Genomic DNA, 21896 nt, shown 5'->3' with positions numbered 1-21896 from the left:
GCTTAGGGTCTTAGCTGGAGTCAGCTTTGTGGATTTCTTAAGTATGAAGTGCTTCTCATGATAAAGACTGTGGGGTAATTTTGAAGCTGATTTAAAGTTCATTTTAACTGATCATAAATTCATAAAAAAATTTTCACTTGTTTTTTTCTTTTCAAATGGCTTCAACTTCATAGCACAGCCTGAGATTATAGACCTGTACCATGTACTAAGCTAAAACAATATTTAATGAAGCATTTATTTATTTATTTATTTAATATTTATTTTATTGATATAAATATTTTTGTCTGCTCTTCTCCCTCACCATTCCCCTTCAACCCTCTCCCATGGTCCCCATGCTCTCAATTTACTCCCGGAGATCTTGTCTTTTCTACTCCCCATGTAGATTAGATCCATGTATGTCTCTCTTAGGGTTCTCATTGTTGTCTAGGTTCTCTGGAATTGTGATTTGTAGGCTGGTTTACTTTGTTTTGTGTTTAAAAATCACTTATGAGTGAGTACATGTGATAATTGTCTTTCTGGGTCTGGGTTACCTCACTCAAAATGATGTTTTCTAGATCCATCCATTTGCCTGCATATTTCAAGATGTCATTATTTTTCTGCTGTATAGTACTCCATTGTGTAAATGTACTACATTTTCCTTGTACATACTTCAGTTGAGAAGCATTTAGGATAAATGAAGTTTTTTATTCCATTTAAAATTCATCAGGATTTTAACATACAGTGTTAACCGAAGTTTAAGGAGTTCTGATACTTTTGGGAGCATTTTTTCATACATATATATATATATATATACAAATGCATCATTCATCTGTTAAGAGAGTAGACTTATATTTTCTATGTATCAAGGATGCTTAGATGAAAATATGAATCTTATAGCTATTTCAAAATAATTTATATTGCTTTGATGTACAGTGGCAAGGTATATAAAATTTAAATTTGAGTAAGTGCCCTAAGAAGAATTAGAGAATTTGATCATTTACTAAAATCATAAAGCTTTTAGTTAACAGTGGTACATGTATTGGTTAGTGATAACATAATATTATAAAGTACTATTTATTAAATATTATTAAATCTTCATGCTATTTTACTTATTTGTTATTCTTTTGAGTTTCCATACTGAACATCTGTTATTTTTTATAAGCCCATTTGTAAATGAGTCTTTAAGCAAGTCATGATGTATGTCAAATGAAATGCTACATGTTTTGTATTTTCTTTGTTTTGGTACCAGTTTGTATACAAATTATTCATTAAAATACAATCATGTTCTCGAATACAAAAATAAAATAAAATACCTTCATGGTTTAAAGCTCAAAAAAGTGAAGGGAAATATCCAGAAAATCAGCAGAGAAGTAAAAACTTAAAATCTTCATTACACCAAGAGAAAAGAATTCTAATTTGAATGAAAATAATAAGGACCACTGCTGACTTCTCATTGGAACAATCATAAGCTAGATGGCATAACTAATAAAAAGAAAAAAAGGTCATTTTAGTAAATGCAATTGTTAAAAAGCAAAGTGAATTTTGAAAACAAATGAATTGGTTTCCAACAGAATACCAATATATACAATATTAAATGACCTAGTAGGGAAAGATATTCATGGCACAATTTTTTACATAAATTTAGCAAACATAATGATGCCTAGAGATATGAACTACACAAGTAAATTAAATATTTTTGCATATTTTGCAGGCTGGAAGGCTGGTGTGATGCTTTAGTCAATAAGGTGCTTGCCATGCAAGCGTGAAGATTTCAGGTCTGAACAGCAGCATCCACGTTAAAAGTTGGGCATGCAGTATTACTGTAACCCTCAGGGGAGGCAGAGGTCCATGTATCTCTGGAACTCACTGACCTGTCAAGCTAGCTGAGTTGGTGAACTCCATAATGCAAGCAAAGGAGACATCTGCAGTTAACCTCTGGCCTTTGCATGCAGAAGCATATATGCATGTTTCTTACACGCATGTGTACATGCACTACATAGCACGCATAAATATATTTTTTAAAACAGTGAACTAAGAGTATATATCTATGTACAAGTAAAATGCATGCTAGTTGTAATGAAGAACGATAAGCAATGCCTGGAAATCAAAGTTCCACATAATCTCATGTGTGTGAATGTGTGATCTGCCTTTTCAAAGGTATCGGGGTCTGTGCCTGTAACAGCAATGATACAATACTTGTGGCACTAACAAAGGAGCAACCATCATGCTCTCTGGAAAGTTCTAGATATCCTGTCAGAAACTCAGCACATTGGCAGGTCATAGAATATTAAGTTTCAGACCACAGGGAAGCCTCAGGATGCTTGGGGTTTCCAGTTGTGGATCCTCCTAGACCGGGTGTCTTCATCCTGTGTGAAAGCCACTGCCTGCTGTGTAGTCACTCATAATGCTCCTATGGTCAGTGGTTTGTATAAGTCTATTTAATATGGTCATGGACTCAGAGATTTTTTTTTAGATTAATGTTTGTTGGAACAGAGTCAAATAATGGAGTTGTATAAGATTTCTGAATGCCTGTGAGAAAACTCCAAGAAACCAAGGCAGCATTCTTGTGACCTCATTTTTTTTTTCCAAAAACACAGAACTGTTCTTAGTTTATGCTTCTGTGCCCCTCCAAGGTGTAGGTGGATAGGAATGAGTTTACTTCAGATTACTCATTACAACTAACTATTACTATTTGGTTATATGCCTTTTTAGAAAAACACATTATTGCCATGTGTGGGTTGTCTGCCACACACAGCCTGCCCACCATGTGTGGCCTGCCCTTGTGATTGCACACTTTACTCATGTGACTCCTCTTAAATCTCAAAGTATAAATTGTCTGATGTCCTTAATAAAGTTGGCTATCGCATGAGATTTTTTTTGTCTCATTTATCAGCTCCATCCTCTCATGCCCCAGAGCCTCAAGAGCAGTAAACAAGTGGCTAAGAATCTTACATGTAATCTTAGTAGGCAATTCTAGATTGTCACCATGATTTATAAAGCTTCCTACAGAAACTGGAGAGGGAAGAGAAATCTTTGCAGTTATGCCTAAACTGAATTGTCATCAATGTGCCTTAAACATATCATAAGTAATGAGTTTGCTAAAACTTATGAATAAATAATATGTGAGATGCCAATTGCTAACTGGAAAGAACATCAAAGGAGAAGCACAGTGCATCACCTGGTTGGCAGTAGCCTATCTCTCATTGGTATTATGAAGTCACTGCAGGCAGTTTATTTAAGCAGAGTAATCATAGAAAAGAAGAGAATATTTCAATAGGAAAAGACACATTGGTATCCTTGCCTGATAGTCCCAGGTTTTCATCACAATTGTCATATCGATAAACACTGTTCAAGAAACTGATCATATCCGGAGTTGCCTTCCCAGTAGATTGACAACTATGGTTGGCTAAGGGAAAGGAGCTTAGATGCTTAACATTTAGAAAATATTAATGTTCTGCATTTCTTATTTTTCTCCTTCAGTAGTATTGAAACCTGAATCGGGGTTTGTGTCCCACTTGGTCCCATACCATTCAGTCCCACAGAAACAAACAGAGGCTTGTATTAATAATAAACTACTTGGCCTATTAGCTCAGGCTTATTATTAACTAGCTCTTACAACTTATGCCACAATTCTTGTCTATGTTTAGCAATGTGGTTTGGTCAACTTTTCTCATTGCAGCATTCTCATCTTCTTCCTCTGCTTCTGGCTGGTGACTGATTCTGCCTTTTTTTTCTTCCTAGAATTCTCTTAGTCTGGTCACCCCACCTATACTTTCTGCTTGACTTCTGGCCATTCAGCATTTTATTAAACTAATATGAGTGGCAAATCTTTATAGTGTGCATAAAGCATTGTCCGACAGCAGAAACCTTGAGAACATCATGGAATGATTGAAAGGGAAGAGTTAAATACTTTTAAGTATGTGTTTGTTATTAAATATTCCTTATATAAGAAACCAGATTCCAAAGAGATTTTTTTGCAACAGATGGAGACTATATCAGGGAGCCATGACTGGTCAAAATGCAGAGAATAAATGACTGTGTGGTGCTGACTCTCAGTTGTTACATCGAGAACACAACATCTACTAAGACTCATGGAAAATTATGGAAGAGAGAAAGACAGACAACAGATAAATGTTGTCTTCTAGATATGACAAATCAACTGTACCCATAATCTCAACAATACAGTTGCCTAAACAAGCCATGCATAAGTGACACAGATTCATGTGCCAAGATGAAGAGCTACAGGCAATAAATGGCCCATAATGAAGGTATATACAAACAAACTTGAACGCACTTAATAGGATCTGTGTGTGTGTGTGTGTAACAAAAAATATATGTAGTTATAATTAAAAATGAGGTCTTGAATTTGAGAGGGAGTTGTCCAGAATAATATGAGAGGAGCTGGAGGGTGAGAAGGAGGGACAGAAAACAAAACAAAACAGCATGAAATTTTCAAAATAACTGTAAATAAAATAATTAGATAAAATAAAAATACTACATAAGATGTTGGAGAGATGACTTATCAGTTAAGAGTACTTGAGGATCTTACAGAAGACCTGGTTATGATCCTCAGGTTTAACATGGTAACTCGCAACTGTTACAGGGGATGGGATACCCTCTGCAGGCCCCTGCAGACACTGCACACATATGGCACACAAAATCACATACACACCTATACACACTAAATAATAAAATATTTTAAATACTATAAAAATTTAAAGAAAGAAACCCAGTACCTATAAGGATGGCTTTACCTGAAAATTTTATCTAGAAAATCTTGGAAAAATGGTGTAAGAGGGTCAAAATTTTAGCTCAGTAAATCTCATGCAAAGATCATTCTGGAACATTTCATACAGCAATGACATCAAGTTTCTAAACTACTTATCTACAATATATTTTATATGAATGTCAGAATTCCCTTAAAATATCTAGCCCCACTTTTGCTGTTTTCCATATATATGAACAATTGTCTGTATAGGTGGATATACTCTCTAAAATTCAATTTTAACTAAAATTAAAATTGTCAGCACTTATGGTTCTTGGGAAAAACTTTAAAAAATACTTCAAAATCAAGATGGATGATTGGATGACTTAACAGATTCTACCTAATTTATAGTATAAGCGATTATAAATATTAACTAGCTTGGTAGTAATGAGGACAATAATGTCCTTATTCTTTTTCTGTGTGTGGTATTGGCAATGGGGTTTTGAGACAGGGTTTCTCTGTGTAGTCCTGGCTGTTCTGGAACACACTCTGTAGACCAGGCTGACCTCAGAATCACAGAGATCTGCCTGCCTCTGCTGACCAGGTTCTGAGATTAAGGGATACACCATCACTACCAAGCAATGTTTTATTATTAATAACTGAAAGGCAATAATTCAAATGTTACAAGACAAAATTCAAAGGGTGTAATGCAGTGTGAAACCTCAGTTACTTATGAGTACTGAGCGGTGAAGAGTAGTCACTGTGAGTTCACACATTAGTGCAAGAATCTCTGTTTTATGCTGACCAAAACAGTAGTGTACTCAAGTTGTGCCTTGCATGATAATATTCTCTTGAAGGTTTATGATGGGAAGAAGTAGTCTGTCCAAATAGCAATGAGAACAAAGAAGAAGGGTGGTGGGAAGTGTTTAGAATGTGAACTGAGACATAGAAAGTCTGATTGAGGTGTGTGTTATATGTGTCCTTTATTGAACGTCATTAAAAGGGCTGGTGAAATTTCTCCGAGGATAAAGTGATGCTGGATCCACCTTTCTTTAAATAATAACTAGAAACTTGAGAATGTAAAACTTTGTACATATGTTACAAAAACTATTCTTTCTGGTATTCCTATTATCTTTTAGTGTGGTTTTAACTTTTATTTATCTAGGTTTCCTGTGTTATTGTTCCTAAGGCTAGAGAAAATTTTTAACAAAATGCATATTCAGTGAAGAGAAGGCGACACACAAATTATCATCGATTTAGTATTTGTGGTGCAGACATTCTTTTTCGAAAGATGCCCATAAACATAACAAAAATCTCAAGACATAAGAAAACAGACTCTGGAGCTACTGTTGAGCATGTAATCCAGAGGGATTACACTGATTATCCAGGTGGATGCAATATAATCAAACACTAAAAAGCAGAGAATATTCTCCTGCAGGAGGAGAGACTATCCATGGTGGACAAGCATGGCGGCTCCTCTGCTAACTCTGACTGTGTGGAACTCATATAGTGAGACTGGCACTAGCTGCCCGGCACCAGTGGACGATACTGGCTGACATCAATAATGGAGCAATCCCCCAAACCCTGTGCAAGATTTCAGGAATGGTGCCCTCAGCTGCACGCAGTATAGCAGATCAACAACATCGATGAATTTGCAGTACTCTCCCTGAGTCGTCCAAGAAGTTCCTAGCCATTCTTAGCAGTCCCTTTAATTTGGGTTCCTGCGAGAAGCCACAGTGGAAACAGCTGCCAGCCAGCCTCCCATCCTACAGGGCTGCGAAGTAATAACCTATGTTGCTTAGGCTGTTGAGACTGCCATAATTTGTTAAGGTGGCAATAGAAAATTAATGCAGTGTTTCGGGGTCCTAATGAAATATGAAGGGGCTCTGACTTCCAGGGAGGGTGGAAAACATCTCATAAATCTCACGACGGCAGGAAAGATCCAGGGAACACAATGGAAAACATCTTTTACATCTAAACTTAATTTGTGTCCGATTCTGCAGCACCCCTCTGCTGGACCGCCCCTCTCCTGCCTGGTTTCCCAGACCTCATCCTGGGGATATGAACAATCCTTTCTAGTTACCCAAGTTTTTAGGAATGATCCTGTGTTTGTAGCTATGCTTGACATTCTAATTTTATTTATTTGCAGAAAAGGTTTTTACAAAACCAAAATTCCCCTTTTCAATTTCTCTAGTAATATGGAAAATAAAGTATTTTATCTGGAAAGAACTCCCCAATCTTTATGTAGAGTCTTAAGGACTTTCAGTCTCATATGTTTCAAAAACTGGCATCAGTGACTGCTGCCCCTAGATTCCCTTCTCTCCTCATCCCTACACATACCGTCCCCACCCTCCTGGTGATCATCACATTCATTTAAAATAGAGCGTCTTATTCTCATATTCAAGAGTAAATGCTATGACTCTATAGGAGTGTATATGCGCATGTTTGTGAAAACATGTGTGTCAGCACGTGTATAAGAGTGTGTAAGCATGTATGTGAATGGTGAATGTATCTGTGTGTGTGTGTGTGTGTGTGTGTGTGTGTGTGTGTGTGTTTATCCCAATCAGATCTCAAAAGCATTCAGTAAAGAGGAAATATCTACCAACTGGAACAGATGCTCCCTGGGATATTAAAGAGACACTAACCTCATGAAGAAAATTTAAAGCTCTTTATAGATAAAAATTTTCCTTTTGGGACATTAAAAGGAAACATCTTTCCTTCCAAATCCATGATTACAACACGCTCGAGTGAATAAGTCTGACTGCTTTCATAGGAACAAAAGGGATAACAATTGTGGGAGGGTACCTAAATTCATTGGCTTTAATTAAGTGTGTTTGCTCTAGACTGATTTAGAGTGCATTCTAATTGAAACAGAATACATAGAAAAGAATTACTAGATATTTGGGTCTGATTTGTCTGCCCACACAAGAATATTCATAGTCTACTGCAAATAAGTCCGGTACACAGAAGCTGTAAAAACTCTGCCATTATTACTTTTTAAAAGTCAAATATTTAAAACAATCTATATATAACAAAACACAGCAATGTTTTCTTTTATCTGAACTTTCATTTTCAAAACTAAAAGCTACTTAGACACTTTGAAAATGAAATGAATCACTGAAACTGAATGCATGATTGTGACAATTTCACTCGATACTGAGGGACAGGGCAGATATCAGAATGTTTCTAGTAACTTATTAATCCTATTTACTCCCCTCCTTGCATCAGAAGAAGCCAGAAGTTTCCTTCTATTTGCTCCGTTTAAAGTATCTGACTATTTTTCAACATAATTTATGCAATTCTGAGTGAATAAATTCACGAGGTCTTGTGACATGTGTGTGAGTATGGTATGAAAAGCCATGTGTGACAGCATTGTAGAAAATCTTTCATTTCTTCATATCCGACTAAACCCAGATGAGATGAGATCAAGTGGAGGGATGATAAGCAGAAGAACAAAAAAACTGTTTCTTGAGTTCATGTGGAAGAGGCGAGTGACAGGCTTAGACAAGAAATTTATGCACGAAAAGTATTCCCATTTTCATCTTTTTTTTTTGCCTCCTCTTTCACAGAGTTCCCTATGCCCTGAGGGTAGCAATTTCACGAAGCTATCCTGTCTAGGACTGACTGTTTCAAGGTCTCTCACTCTGTGCACGTGGTCCAGCTGTGCTCTCAGCATTTGTTCCCATTCTCCTGTAGCAGGAAGAGTCTGTGGCGTTGGCTATAGCAGAACGCTCCTCGTTTTAATTCTATGTTCCTTAGTTGTCCAAAGTGTTTGGTTTTCCCTTAGGTCCATGGCCTATCTGAGCATGGATGTGAGTAGCTGGGGAAGTGGGGGTCTCTGGGGTGGAAGAAACCATAATTAGACTATATTGTTGTAAAATAACTATTCTCAATTCTTTTTAAAAAAGGGAAAAAATATCTCCATTTTGTAGAGAAGAGAACTGATAGATGACTACCCCCAATTCCTTCAAAGTTCCTTAGGGGGACTCTAGGACTATTTATCAGTTTAGTCTCATCAGCTGGCTCTCTGGCACGACAGCGCGTTAGACAGGAGAATGCAGAGGACTCTCCAGTCCCACAGTGCAGCCAGTGTCTGAGCCGCGATGAGCAACGTGATGCCACCGTGGCAAGTGAGGACATTCAAGAGGGAGGTAAATGAATTCAGCAATCAGAGTGAATAATCCCATAATCTATCATAAAATCAAAACCAATACCAAACCTTCATCATAAGCATCATGCTACCACCACCATGAAAGAATTGGGATTTTCCCCTTTACCTTTGGCGAGGTACTGTTAATAAACCTGTTGAGCAGCTGTGCCAGAAGTAATAAGGGAAATGGTAAGCCAAGGGAGATGTGCACTTTAATTCAAACAATATTCAGGTTAAGCCCATGGCACGTTTTCTCAAATTTACTGTTTTGAAGTTAGACAGTGACTTACCATCCTTGTCTTGAATCCCTGGTAGTAAGGCAGTGGGGTTTTTGGAATTGCCTTTGTTTCTGCAGGAAACTTGAACTGCAAATCCTGGCCACACAGTTGGGTCCATAAAACCCTGGCTAATTTTCAACCAAGATATTCGTTATCTGTTGCTGGTCTGAAACCTCCTGTGGACACATTCTGGCAAAACAGCACTTAGATCTCCCTTCTTGAGCGACTTAGCAGCAAATCCTGGAAATAGTACTGGAACATTCTTTGTAAGAAACTGTATAATAATAATTAATGGGAGAAAGAACTCTTAAAGATTTTGCATAAAAATGATAAGAAAGCAGATCGTGGTAACATACCGTTCCATAATTCACCACAGATACCATGATTTACAGTGGTTCTCAATCTTCCTAATGCTGCGACCCTTTAATACAGTTCCTCCTGCTGTGGTAAACCCCAGAAATAGCATTATTTCCATTGCTCTTCCTAACTGTAATTTTGCTATGGTTATGAATTGCAATATAAATATTTTTGGAGACAGAGGTGAGTCAAAGGAGTTGAGAACCAGTGTTTTAAATCAACAGACCTGTTTACACTCACACTCCGAGAAGCCCGAAGCACAGCATGGCTACTTTGACCTCTACATTCCTCATAGAGGCTCCAAATAATAATCCATTCACACCTCTTCCTTGGCTTGTGATTGTCTATTCCAAAGCCAGTGTATAGCATCATTGACTCCTTGCCCCTGCTGTCGGTCTCCTCATGGATGCCTGCCACCTCTTCCTCTGCCTCTGTGAGAAGGATGCTGATGATAACATTAAGAGTTCACCCAGGTAATCCAGGATAATCTTACCCCACAGATTTTATCTTATATGTATCTTCAATCACGCTTTCAAACAAGGTAATATTTCCAGGATCTACAAACTCTCAAATGAACACAGTTAGTGGAAACATTAGCAGCCCACCAGAGAAAGGGAATATAAATTTTCAAACATGAGGAAAAGTGAACAAAGTTTACTCTGAGACAGCAACTGAAGGAACTGAAGTGTTTCTGCAGAAGGCGTGTTTCCTGAGCGGCATTTGCTGGGCTGTAGGGATGTGATCATTGTTTAAACTGTATACATTGTTTTATGTATAAAAAAGTATTTGTGCATTTTAAATATCTAACAAATATCTGAGAAGTTATAATGAGTCTATCAGGTAAGGCTTTCCATATGCTTACTGTTCTGGATTGAAGTATAATCTTGGGAAAAATACCTTCTCAAATCTGGGAACTCTATTTAAAGTAGATGCAGTGCTCTTGAGATGTTTCATGTCTAGTCCAGCTTCTCTTTCTCTCTTGTAGTGTTTTTCACGTGTGTGTGTGTGTGTGTGTGTGTGTGTGTGTGTGTGCGTGTATCTGTGGGTATCTTCCTTTCCTCTCCACAGAAATAAAAAAGCTTATGTAGTATGAATTTTATACATATAAATATTTTATAAATTTTGTAATAATTATTTATTACTTTTAAGTATGAATAATATAAAAAATCATAAAACACAGTAAATCTGTCAAAGTGACTTTATCGACCATTACTAATGGTTTTTTTCAGCAAATGTTGGTGATTTGTTTGTTTTTCCTTTACATGTCCAATATAGCTCAGTTTTTAATATGTTCAGCATATAGTATTTTTATAAAAAGAAGGAAAGCCATTGCCATAAAATCAGTTAAATGAACCCCATACAGATATTATAACAATGAAAATAAAAAACAGCTGTTCATAGCCCTTATTTCGTACTTATATTACCCATTATTCTGTTTGCATTACATTACATTAGTTTGTTTTTTTAACTATCACAATAACTTAAGGTGAGGCATATGAATTCAATTTTATACCTATTTCATACATGAAATGCAGGTGTTTTGGCACAGCCAACAGATGCTATTCTAGGTTATGGTAGACTGTTCTGCGGATGCCCAATGTGGCAACATAGTATCACTCACATTGGAATCAGATGGGTACATTGACATTTCAAGAAGGTATGCTACAAACGACTCAATGTAAAACTAACAGGTGAGCCTTTGTGCCTTGTCAATCTTGGTCTTATTTCTCATTCTTTTTATTTAAGCAAACCCCCAAAACGCACACTCACATACACACACACACACACACATACAGAGAATGGAGGAGTTTGCAGACTGTAGCTATTATGCACAGACGACAAGAAGTTTCTGCCAGAGGTATCTTAACTGCCATCTTCTTCCATAAATGATACTTTCTAAAACAAAGGCACAGAGAGTATTAAACCAAACTACACGAAATTGTGACAGAATTTTCCTGGTCAGACACTCAACCTGGGCTATCATAGAGGAAAGCGGTTCAGAGATAAACACGTCTGATGTGCTCTGACACCTGACTTCATAAAGTTAATGTTACAAACTGCACACAAACGTGAGCAGTCAGGAAGCAGAATGTATACCAGGAAAAGTCTGTAATCAGTGTTGTATTTACAAAACGCTCCAAATACTGCTGACTGGGCAAACCAACACACTTCCAATGCAGCCACAGCAAGAAACCTAAGCTTACAAGGCAGAAACAGAAACCAAATGAATTTTGATTTTACAACTCAATTACATCAAGGTTAGGAATGGTACACGAAATGGTACGTAGGCATTTCCTCCATAGCCCTTCAAACAGCGTGTTATTAAAGTTTGCAAGCAATGTAAGAAAAAGTCTAGAGAAAGAACACAGTAAAGGTGCAATTCCTATGAACAAAGGCGAGATTAGTTTAATTGCAAGCCAGAAACCATTGAAATAGTAGCATAAAAAGACGGGTCTTATAATCAGAGTATTCTCCTTCGAGTTCAGTTCATCTCCTCACTGTATAATATTCCTCAGATTTTTTTCAAATTTTAGATCATTAAGATATGAAAATCTGTCTTAATATGACAATGTTTCTGCTCACTTAGTCCATATTACTGAAAGATGAAAATAAATTTAGGTTGTAAATAATCAAGATTAATGACAAAAGCCTTCTTAATCCTTATGAACTAAAATTATTAGCTTATGCATATGTCCCATTTAACATAGAATAAAATTATCATTTTATTAAATGCTGCTTTTTAACATATTCTTTTCTGACAAACTAAATTCCTAGTGAATAGTTCAGCTTTGCACACAAGCTCTCCAAGACTGATGGTCTTATTTAGACAATTTCTGACCAACAAGGTAATAATAAATTTGCCTCCTTCTTCTCATGCATACTTCGAAGGAAAAGTATCATATTGATGGAATGTTAGGAGAAATATGATTTGTTCTTGAAGCTGGATATGTAAGGTCAAGAGTGGACTTTAGATCCTGCAGAAAATAGCATGACAACTGGGGGAAAAATTGTGGTCTGTAATGCATCTCCAGCGTGAGAATAAGGCAGTGGAATCTGCCTTCTACTTCTCAATTGTGAGGCCTTTGTTAAGAAAAAGGATTCTGTTTTGAGATAGACCAAAAGGACCAACAAGACAGGACTTCCAGGTGTTCCCTTGATGTCTTAATCAAAGAAGCACCACCATATTTGGGAGCCATTGTTAGGACTTTCGTCTAGCTCATTGTTCCCTTTCTCCACTTCTTGTTCCCTGGGAACCAGCCTGATTCATTGGTTTATATTTGCAATGTTTCAAGGAAGTTCTTTTTGTACCAAGCTAAGATACCTAATGTATGAGGTGCTAGAAGCATTTTGAGAAAATATGCCCTTTCTCCTGAGTTTTGGAATAACTTGGTTGGCCTCTAAAATAATAGGCTTGATTTAGCAGGCTGCTACAAGGTTACAAAGTGCTGTCTGGATCCGAAGTACTACTTTCAAGCTTAATGGATGTCTTTGTCCCATTTCCAAAGCTTCTGTCTGTTTAGTATTTGATGGAACACAATGTTTTCACCCACAGAGGAAAGCTCAATACACTTACTCATAACTCTTAATTGAACCACCCCTATAGACTCAAAATGTAGTCTGTGTGTCTTATAATTTGTACATTTGAGAATTTAGGGTCCACTTGACTGTGAACTCTGTCGCAATTGTGGAATATGGACTGCCAGGGCATGCAAGATATATTTAGTCTTACCACCAAACCTCATAAAATCTTGATTTCCCCTGATTTCTACTCAGCAAGCTAGTACAAGAACATGACACTAGTAGTATGTCCTCGGAGGAGCCAGGCATCTTGCACTCAGATGTTCCTTCTACATTACAACAGATGGAAGTTTTCCACGGACAGAGGGTTTACACACAGTTGGCTATATCACAATGGAAAAACAAAAGAAGCAGAATTTTCATTCACTGATTAACTATATAATATAATATAATATAATATAATATAATATAATATAATATAATATTCTTTCTTTAAACTAGAAAACTTATGAAAGTGGTACAGTAATTAAAATTATGCCTGGAGATCAGACCTCTGTCTGATGTGGGTTTAGTGAAGATCTTTTCCCATTCTGTGGGCTGTCATTTTGTCTTGTTGACCGTGTCCTTTGATTTACAGAAACTTTTCAGTTTCAGGAGGTCCCATTTATTCTTTCTCTCAGTGTCTGTGCTGCTGGGGTTCTATTTAGGAAGTGGTCTCCTGCGCCAATGAGTTCAAGTGTACGTCCCACTTTCTCTTCTATGAGGTTTGAAGGGGAGGGGAGAGGCAGGGAGGGGAGCAGAGAAAAATGTAGAGATCAATAAAAATCAATAAAATAAAAAAATATACTTGGGCAATGGTCCTAAATCTATGTTCACCTACCTATGTCTCTCTGAAGGTAACAATATTGAAATCATAATGCTGAGTTGAAAACCAATAATCTAAGACAGAAATACCAAATTTGCTCATGTTAAGAATCACTGAAGGAAAAGAAGCAGCACACAATGGACTTGTATTATTACAGCTTCTTGGAAAAGGGATTCGAGAACTAAGAGTTTGCAGCATTATTTCACTGTTTTGCTATGTAGTTTTCCAAACACCCTTAATATTATGCCTTATAAATTATTTTCTATCTGACACATAAACATTTTCCTGATATACTAAAAATGATTCATAAATGTTTAAAATTATTACATTATCTAAAAAGATATGGACATACCAAAATCAATATAAAGAGAACTGTCACTAAGAATGCTTCCGATGCCTGAAAACTGCAACAATTATATAAACAAATATTGGAAAACATATCCCTCGAATTCTGCTCAAAATGTATTTTTAATTGCCTTGAGTTATATTTTAAGTTTTTATTTATATTGTTTTCTTATTCTTGTGTTTTAACTTGCTTTTGGGGTGTTTTGTTCTTTAATTTTACCTTGATTTTGGTGGACTATATAGTTTATATATTGTGTCATTGCTTTAGCCAGACATTCTGCCAGTACCAGACACTAGGCAATTTAAACAAAATTATGTGTTTTCCCATAGCAATATAACCAGAAAACCAAAGATCTGGCTAGAGCAGGATATAGTCTCCAGTGGTCTTGTGCAGACAGCCAGCGTCTTCACAGGGCAGTGAAGGAAGAGTTCAGACACTGGTGGAGCTCTTCAAATGGAAGACCCTGAGGAACTTATCTAAACCTTATTAGCTCCCAGAGGTTCCAGATTAAATCACCATTAGGATCGGAATCACCGTCTTCAAAGTTTAGAGAAACTCAGCTGTGCTCATAATAATAAAACAGATGGCATTAATCCATTCTGTCTTCTCCCTGGAGCTCCATTCTCTCAGGAATTGACCGCTTTAAATTTTATTTAAAATGCAGAGTAATGGGTTTCATTGTGACCTCTCAAATGTACTATTGCAACTTTCTCAAATTCACCCCTTACAGCCTCCACCACTCCTTCTCCCTCCTCTCGTCGGCCCCATTCCTCACCTCAGATGGTCTCGCCTCTGCTTGAGCTTACACATCTAAATTTAGATTCTGCATACGAGCACAGTTATGTATTCGCCTCTAAGAATCTAGCTTATTTTTTTTAACATCATCTCCAATTCTATCAATTTGCCTGAAAACATCACATTCCCTTCTTTTTGTTGCTGAATAAAATTTCATTGGATCTAAAATAGATAATTTGCTTCTCTTTTGATGGCCCTCTGGGCTGAGCACACACTTTGGCTATTGTACTTAGTACAACCATAACAGCTGGCAAAGGAACCTTGCCTTGTGCTGACTTCCAGGTCCTTGAGTAGAAACTCAGGAATGTAGATCTGATTTTGCTAGCAGCTGCACCATTTTAAATTTCCACCAGCATTGTAGGTTTCCTCTCCCTGCCTCCTCCTCAACATTGGTGGTCATTTTTGCTTTCATTGATGACAGCATTTTGACTGTGACCAAATGGAATCTCCAATTAGCTTCAATCGCATTTCTTTCAGGGCTAAGTGTATTGAACTCTTTTTCATGTGTTCATTGGCCATGTACATTTCTTCTCAACTCTCTGTTCAATACATTTGCCTATTCACTGATTTGGGTGATTCTCTTTATCATTTAATTTGTGGGTTTCCTTCCAGATTCTTGACCTTAGTCTCTGGCCAGATACATAGGTAAAAATACATACATTTCTGTTTTCTATTCTGTAAACTGTCTTCACTTTGATAATTGTTTCCTTTCCTGGACAGAAGCTTTTAAATATCATTAAATCTCATCTGGCAAACACTGAGAACATTTTCTTGGAACATCAGAAAGTCTTCACCTCCTCCTATCCCTTTGAAGTCTTTTTCCTGTGTTGTTCTCTAAAAGTCTCGAAAGTTCCTGATTTTATATGAAAGTCTTTGATCCATTTTGACTGATTCTTACACCAAATGAGAGATGGTTTTCAGTTTTCTTCACATGTGAATGTTCAGTTTCTATGCCAGCATTTTTGAAACTGTCTTCAGAAATGTCTGTTTTGGACACTTCTGTCAAAAATTAGGTTACCACAGTTTGTGGGCTTGTTATGAGGTTTTGTACTCTTTTATTATTCTAAATGTTCATGTGCAACCAATTCCATGCAATTTCTTTTTTTAAAAAATAGAACCTCACAGTATAGCTCAGTGTAATACATCTCTAGAGTTGACTTTTCTACTTAGGACTGCTCTTGGACTTCAGAGTCCTCTGTGCAACCCAGTACAGTTCAGTGTTGTTCTGTCTACTTCTGTTTGTTGGAGGAATTTCAGCTGAGATTATATTCATTTTTAAGTTCACATTCAGCAGTGTGAGTGTTTTTATAATACTTATTTTGCTAATAAATGTGCAGGTGAGATCTTTCTATTTTCTAATGTCTTCATTTTCCCCCATCTGGACCAATAAATTTTCCTTCAGGGTGACTTTCACATCCTTGAGTTTACTTCTAAGAATTTTATTTTGCTTTGAGATTCTTGTGGATATCCCCCACCACATTTGTTTCTCAGCTGCTCAAGGCTGAGAGGTAGAAAAGCTGCTGCTTTTTAGATGTTGATTTCATTTCCTTACATAGCTGAAAGTATTTATCAGATCTCATGTGTGTACCTGGGGAATACAGTGTCATTTAAATATCAAAACAAAATATGTAGCTGTAACAGCAACAACACCGTACCACACCAGGCATAGAAATAAAATTTAAATAAATTAAACACAAATACTATGCCAAAGATGTTTTGGGGAAAAAAAGAAAACAACAAAAACAATTTAATCTATACAGTTAAGAATTAATTAGAATAAAAAAAGATATAATGAAAAGACAAGGAAGATGGCAGTGAAGGAGAAAGGGAAAATCTAAGTTAAACAAAAAAATAAAGCAAGCAGAATATAGAAGAATGTTGGGAAGAGAAAAGATAAAGGTGACCAAAAGCAATTGTATAATAAAGGAAGCTGAATAAACAAAATTAACAAGTAAAAGAAAAAGAAGCAAAGCCTAGGTATTCCCAGAGTCTCTCACCCTCTGCTTACTTCTTGGCCATCTACTCACAAAGATATCAAGAAAAACATTGTGAAGACTGTTAGACTCAATATAGCATCTTTCTCCTCTCTCTGAGAACCTGGGTTCCCAAGATATCCCTAGTCCATAACTTTAAATAGCTACTCTATCTTAATTATTTTTATCCTGCTTTCATAGCTATTTTTGAGATGAAAAAACACGATACAAATTACTTTGCCATAGCTAGAAAGAGAAGCAGGAGACTCTAAACAATGCTGGGTTATCAATTATTTAATTTCCTAATAAATTTCTCCTGAAAATGCCCATGCCTACTGATTTCGGTGCAATGGGAGAATGGTAATCCTTTTGTCATACTTTAGTAAGAAGATGTCGTATTAAGCTAAGCGACTAATAGATTATATGTTTCTAGCTGAAATTTACAATGCTTTTACACAAAATTAAGAAAACATCTTATGCAATTATTTATTCATCATCTGTACTGTTCCATCAGCAGCAGATTTTAAGTCTTGATATTTTTTCTTATCTTTATTGGGAATGTTGTAAGTCATTTTATTTTTATAAATTGTTTCAACTTATCTCAAAGAACCAGTTCTTGGGCTAATTTTTGTTTTCTTAACATTAGTGTCTTCTTCAATTTTTTAAAACATTTGTTACTCTTTTAAAAATATTTCATTAATAACTTTTAAATTTAATGCATTTCAGTGTATAATATTTTATAAACTCAGACAATAATAAAAGAGCAAATTATACTAATCCAATAGCATTGGAAATAACGTTATGAGTTTGGAAAAATGTATTTGCAAACATGGTAAAGCAAGTGTTGTCTAGCTAACCCTCAAGCCATAGTTATAGGACAAGCCTGGATAAAACAACACATGACCGCAGACGTTGGTCAGCTTCATCCGTCTTCAAAGAATTCTAAATATTTCTGCTCCAGCAATTTATCTTTTTGTATTTTGTTTTGCTTGCATTTTCTTGCTTACGTTTCGTTTCTTTCACTAAAAGGATCCATGCTTCATTTTGCTGTTTCTAGTGTGGTATGTTTGACATATTTATATTCTTTCTTATCTATGGTGAGCTCATTTTTCATACACTGTAGTTACCTGATACTTGTGATAAATCCCACTATTTCTTTCTGTATCACTTCTGGCAGGAGTCCTCTTTGATTTAATGGAACGCTGCTTTTTCAAATGCCATTACCTTTGTAACTCAAAGTCAATTGATGTGATACATATTCTGTCCTATCTTTTCTTGTCATATTGCCCTTGTTTTTCACTATTTAACAAGAAGCATGTTCTACACAGGCATAGAGAATATTATTTTATTATTTCTTCATGAGGCTCACATAGCACGAATTTTAATTGGTTTTAATAATAAAAACCCAGAGTCAGATATACAGGTTAATGCTGAAAGAAGCATTATCAGAGCAGCCAGTAACTAGTTCTTGCCTCTACTGAATTCTCAGAATGAGAGGGGTGATCATGGCTCTACAACTCCTCAGACCGAGTGCTTTGAGCTTCTGTCTCTTCCTGCCTTATATTCCCCTCTCTACTATGCCCTGTCCCTTCCTGTCTCCAACTCCCTAGTGCTAGGATTAAAGGCATGTGATTCCCAAGTACTAAGATTAAAGGTGTGAGTCACCACATCCTGGCTCTGTTTCTCTTTGAGATTGGATCAATCTAGTGTAGCCCAGACTGGCCTTGAACTCACATAGATTCATCCACCTCTGCCTCTAGAGTACTGGGATTGAAAGTGTGAACCACCACTGCCTGGCCCCTATGACATACTAGAGGCTAAGTCCATACTCTGATCCTCAGGCAAGCTTTATTTGCTATAGCACAAACAAAATATCACTACGGGCTCATTTTTCTCTGAGGTGTTTATTAAAATACTGAATAGAACATCAGCAGAGTGAATTTTGCCAGCCAGGAACAACTAATTCAGGCTGTTTTTAAATATTTTCTCCATTACCCTCTAATGTGTCCTGGTTTCTATCATAACAGTGGTCTGACTGGCTAGAGCCAGCGTTTTGCCTTGAGTGCCATGACCAACAATGTGAGTAAAGACAGATGAGGTGAAGGACCCACATGTACATCACCTACATATTCAGAGATGTCATGACTCCTCAGCAAAGAGATCAGTAAGAGGAGTCTGATAGAATGAACACATATTTTACTCCAACCCAACGAGGGCTTTTAGATATCAAAATTAGTCTGAAGATATGGAGAACATGCATTTTGGCCAAATTCATTCTGAGTTCGTGGATATGGATTCTGTTAGACCAACTACAAGAACTAGGTCTGTCTGTTGTGTTAACAGAAAAAAAAATTCCTGTATTTTCAACTGCAGGTCTCAATTTTCCATTCAACATCTCTAGTCAGAAGCTACCTGAGAAAATAGCCACTTGTTGCTTAAAATGTAAATTTTTTTTGTAATTACATTCTATGTCTGTCTGGGGTTTTAAGGCATCCTTTTTTTTAGCGGAATAAACTTGGGGAGAGAAGAGACTGAGGTGATAACGTCTATCAAAGCATAGTGCACACATTTTAGAGCTGCTCCATCTAATAGAGATAACAAGGGAGTATTTACAGATTAGCATTTCAATTCCTAGTTTAATGCATAGGTGACTATCTCGGGCAATTTTTTGAATTGAAAAGTCTAAAGTTTTGTTAAGTTGCCAATAGTAATTTACCATTTAAGGAAACTAGAGATTCATGGTTTTATAAGCTTAACTTGTTAGTTTTATATGGATGGCCTTAGTATTCTGAACTGTTTTGTTTGTCAGATAATTAAAGTGTTCCCGAAGATAATTGAACATATTAAATTTATAAATGAAGTTCAAAATCTTTAAGGGAGTTTAATTAACTAAGTTGTAAATGGAAGCAAACATTAATCTAAGTCCTCCTTAGAATTATTTTATATGTGAGATATACAAACAAAAGAAGGAGATTTTTAATTTAAAATCTAAAACTTTCTGTAAATAGTCTATTCATATCTAAGAGGCAGATGAAACATGCCTTGAAATGTCCACTGGTAATTGTGGTGAGAACTGTAAGCCGTTGGTTTCTGTTTTTGTTTTTCTTTTAAATGACAGTTACACTCTATAATCAAAAGTCTCACATCCTTTCTCTTGCTTTTGTTTTTGATTTTTGGTTTTTCATCTCTAATCTTAAAGTTTCCCACATGGACAGAGATGTATGAATCCAACAGTTCCTGAAGATCTGTCAGGTCAAATGTCACCATCTCAAGCTCCCCATTTCATTCACCATGTCTTCAGAAGATCTACTTTCAATTAATTTGAAATTTCATTGGTTTCTACTTGCATATGCTAAATACTGGTCTAATGGTTACCTGGCATCACAGAGTCACTAAAGGAAGAAAACAAACTTCATGATTCATCACCAAGCTGCTCTACTGATGAGCCGAGGTGTCGGCAGACAGAGCTCTCCTTCTCAGCCTCCATGTTTGACTATTCTAGCTAGGTATAACGTGTCAGGCTTTCCATGGTTGACTCTAGAGGTAAATATGGCTGCATTCTCTCTTAAGCACTTGATTTTCTGAACTTGGCAATTTCCTTATTTTTCCTTTCTGTGTTAGAAATAACAAGGCTGGGAAGGAAGGTGGAACAATGGTTACAGTGCTGCTGTTTGGGTTCTAATCCCCGGAATGCATTTACATTCAGAGGAAGTGGGATTTACCTATAATCCCAGCTCTTATGAAAGAAGTCAGGGATGGAGATGGGAGAATCCTTGAGAGCTCACAGTACGGCTTAGTGTATGCAGCATCAAACGAGAGACCCTTTCTCAAATAAGATGGAAGACGATGCCTATAGGTGTCCTTTGAACTCCACATGTACACTGTATCAAGCATTCATTTGCACTCACACACATGGGCATGCATGTACACATATATTCATATCACACACATATACTTTTTATATTAGAAATTACTGAATTTTCTCTTGCAGATTTTAAAGCTTTTTTAAAGCCTTTATATTTAAGTTTTTCGTATGATATATTTTGTCTTCTTTCTTCTCCCCACAACTGTTCCCAAGTCTTCCCTTCCAATCCCACCCAGTTTAGGTTCTTCCTCTCTCTTATCAAACAAAAATAACTACAAAAAAAGCACATACACACGTGCACTCTCCAAGCCATGGAGACCCTTTAGTGTTGGCCAAATACTCCTGAGCATGAAACCTGCCCTGCACTGTGGTTGATATACCAGGGTCTCTTCATTGAAGAAACTAGCTATTACCTCCTCTACTAACAATCGTCATGTATAGCTTCTTGGCTAGAAGTATGTTCATTCCTCCTTATCTTAGGTTTTTTTTTTTTTTTTTTCTGTGAAGAGACACTATGACCACGGCAACTCTTACAAAAGAAACATTTAATTGGGGTGGCTTGCTTACAGTTTCAGAGGTTCAGTCCATGATCATCATGGCAGGCAGACATGGTGCTGAAGCTTAGAGTCCTTACATTTTGAAAGGCAGGCAACAGGAAGTCAAATGACTGTCACACTGAGTGAAGCTTGAGAAAAAGACCTCAAGGCCCGCCCCCACAGCTACATACTTCCTCCAACAAGGCCACACCTCCTAATAGTGCCAGTTCCTTAGCAGGCCATTTTCAAACCACCACACTCCTCCTTTAAGATGGACTTGGTCTGGCTTGAGCCTGCACAGGTCTTATGCATGCTTCCACAGTCTCTGTGAGTTCATAGGTGTATAGTGCCATCATGTCTGGAAAACACAGTTTCCTGGGAGTCTTCCCTCACTTCTGGCTCTAACAATTTTCCCACTTCTTCTGCATAGGTCCTTAAACCTTAGGTACAAGGTTGTGATCGAGAAGATTCATTTAAGAGTGCATGTTCCAAAATCTCTAACTCTAAGCACATTGGTCACTTGTGGGG

This window comes from Alexandromys fortis, unplaced genomic scaffold (assembly GCF_014885135.2).
Source record: "Alexandromys fortis isolate MF-2015 unplaced genomic scaffold, M_Fortis_MF-2015_v1.1 scaffold_6, whole genome shotgun sequence".
NCBI lineage: Eukaryota > Metazoa > Chordata > Mammalia > Rodentia > Cricetidae > Alexandromys > Alexandromys fortis.
The sequence above is the reverse complement of the archived record's forward strand: the minus strand, read 5'-3'. Positions refer to the sequence as shown.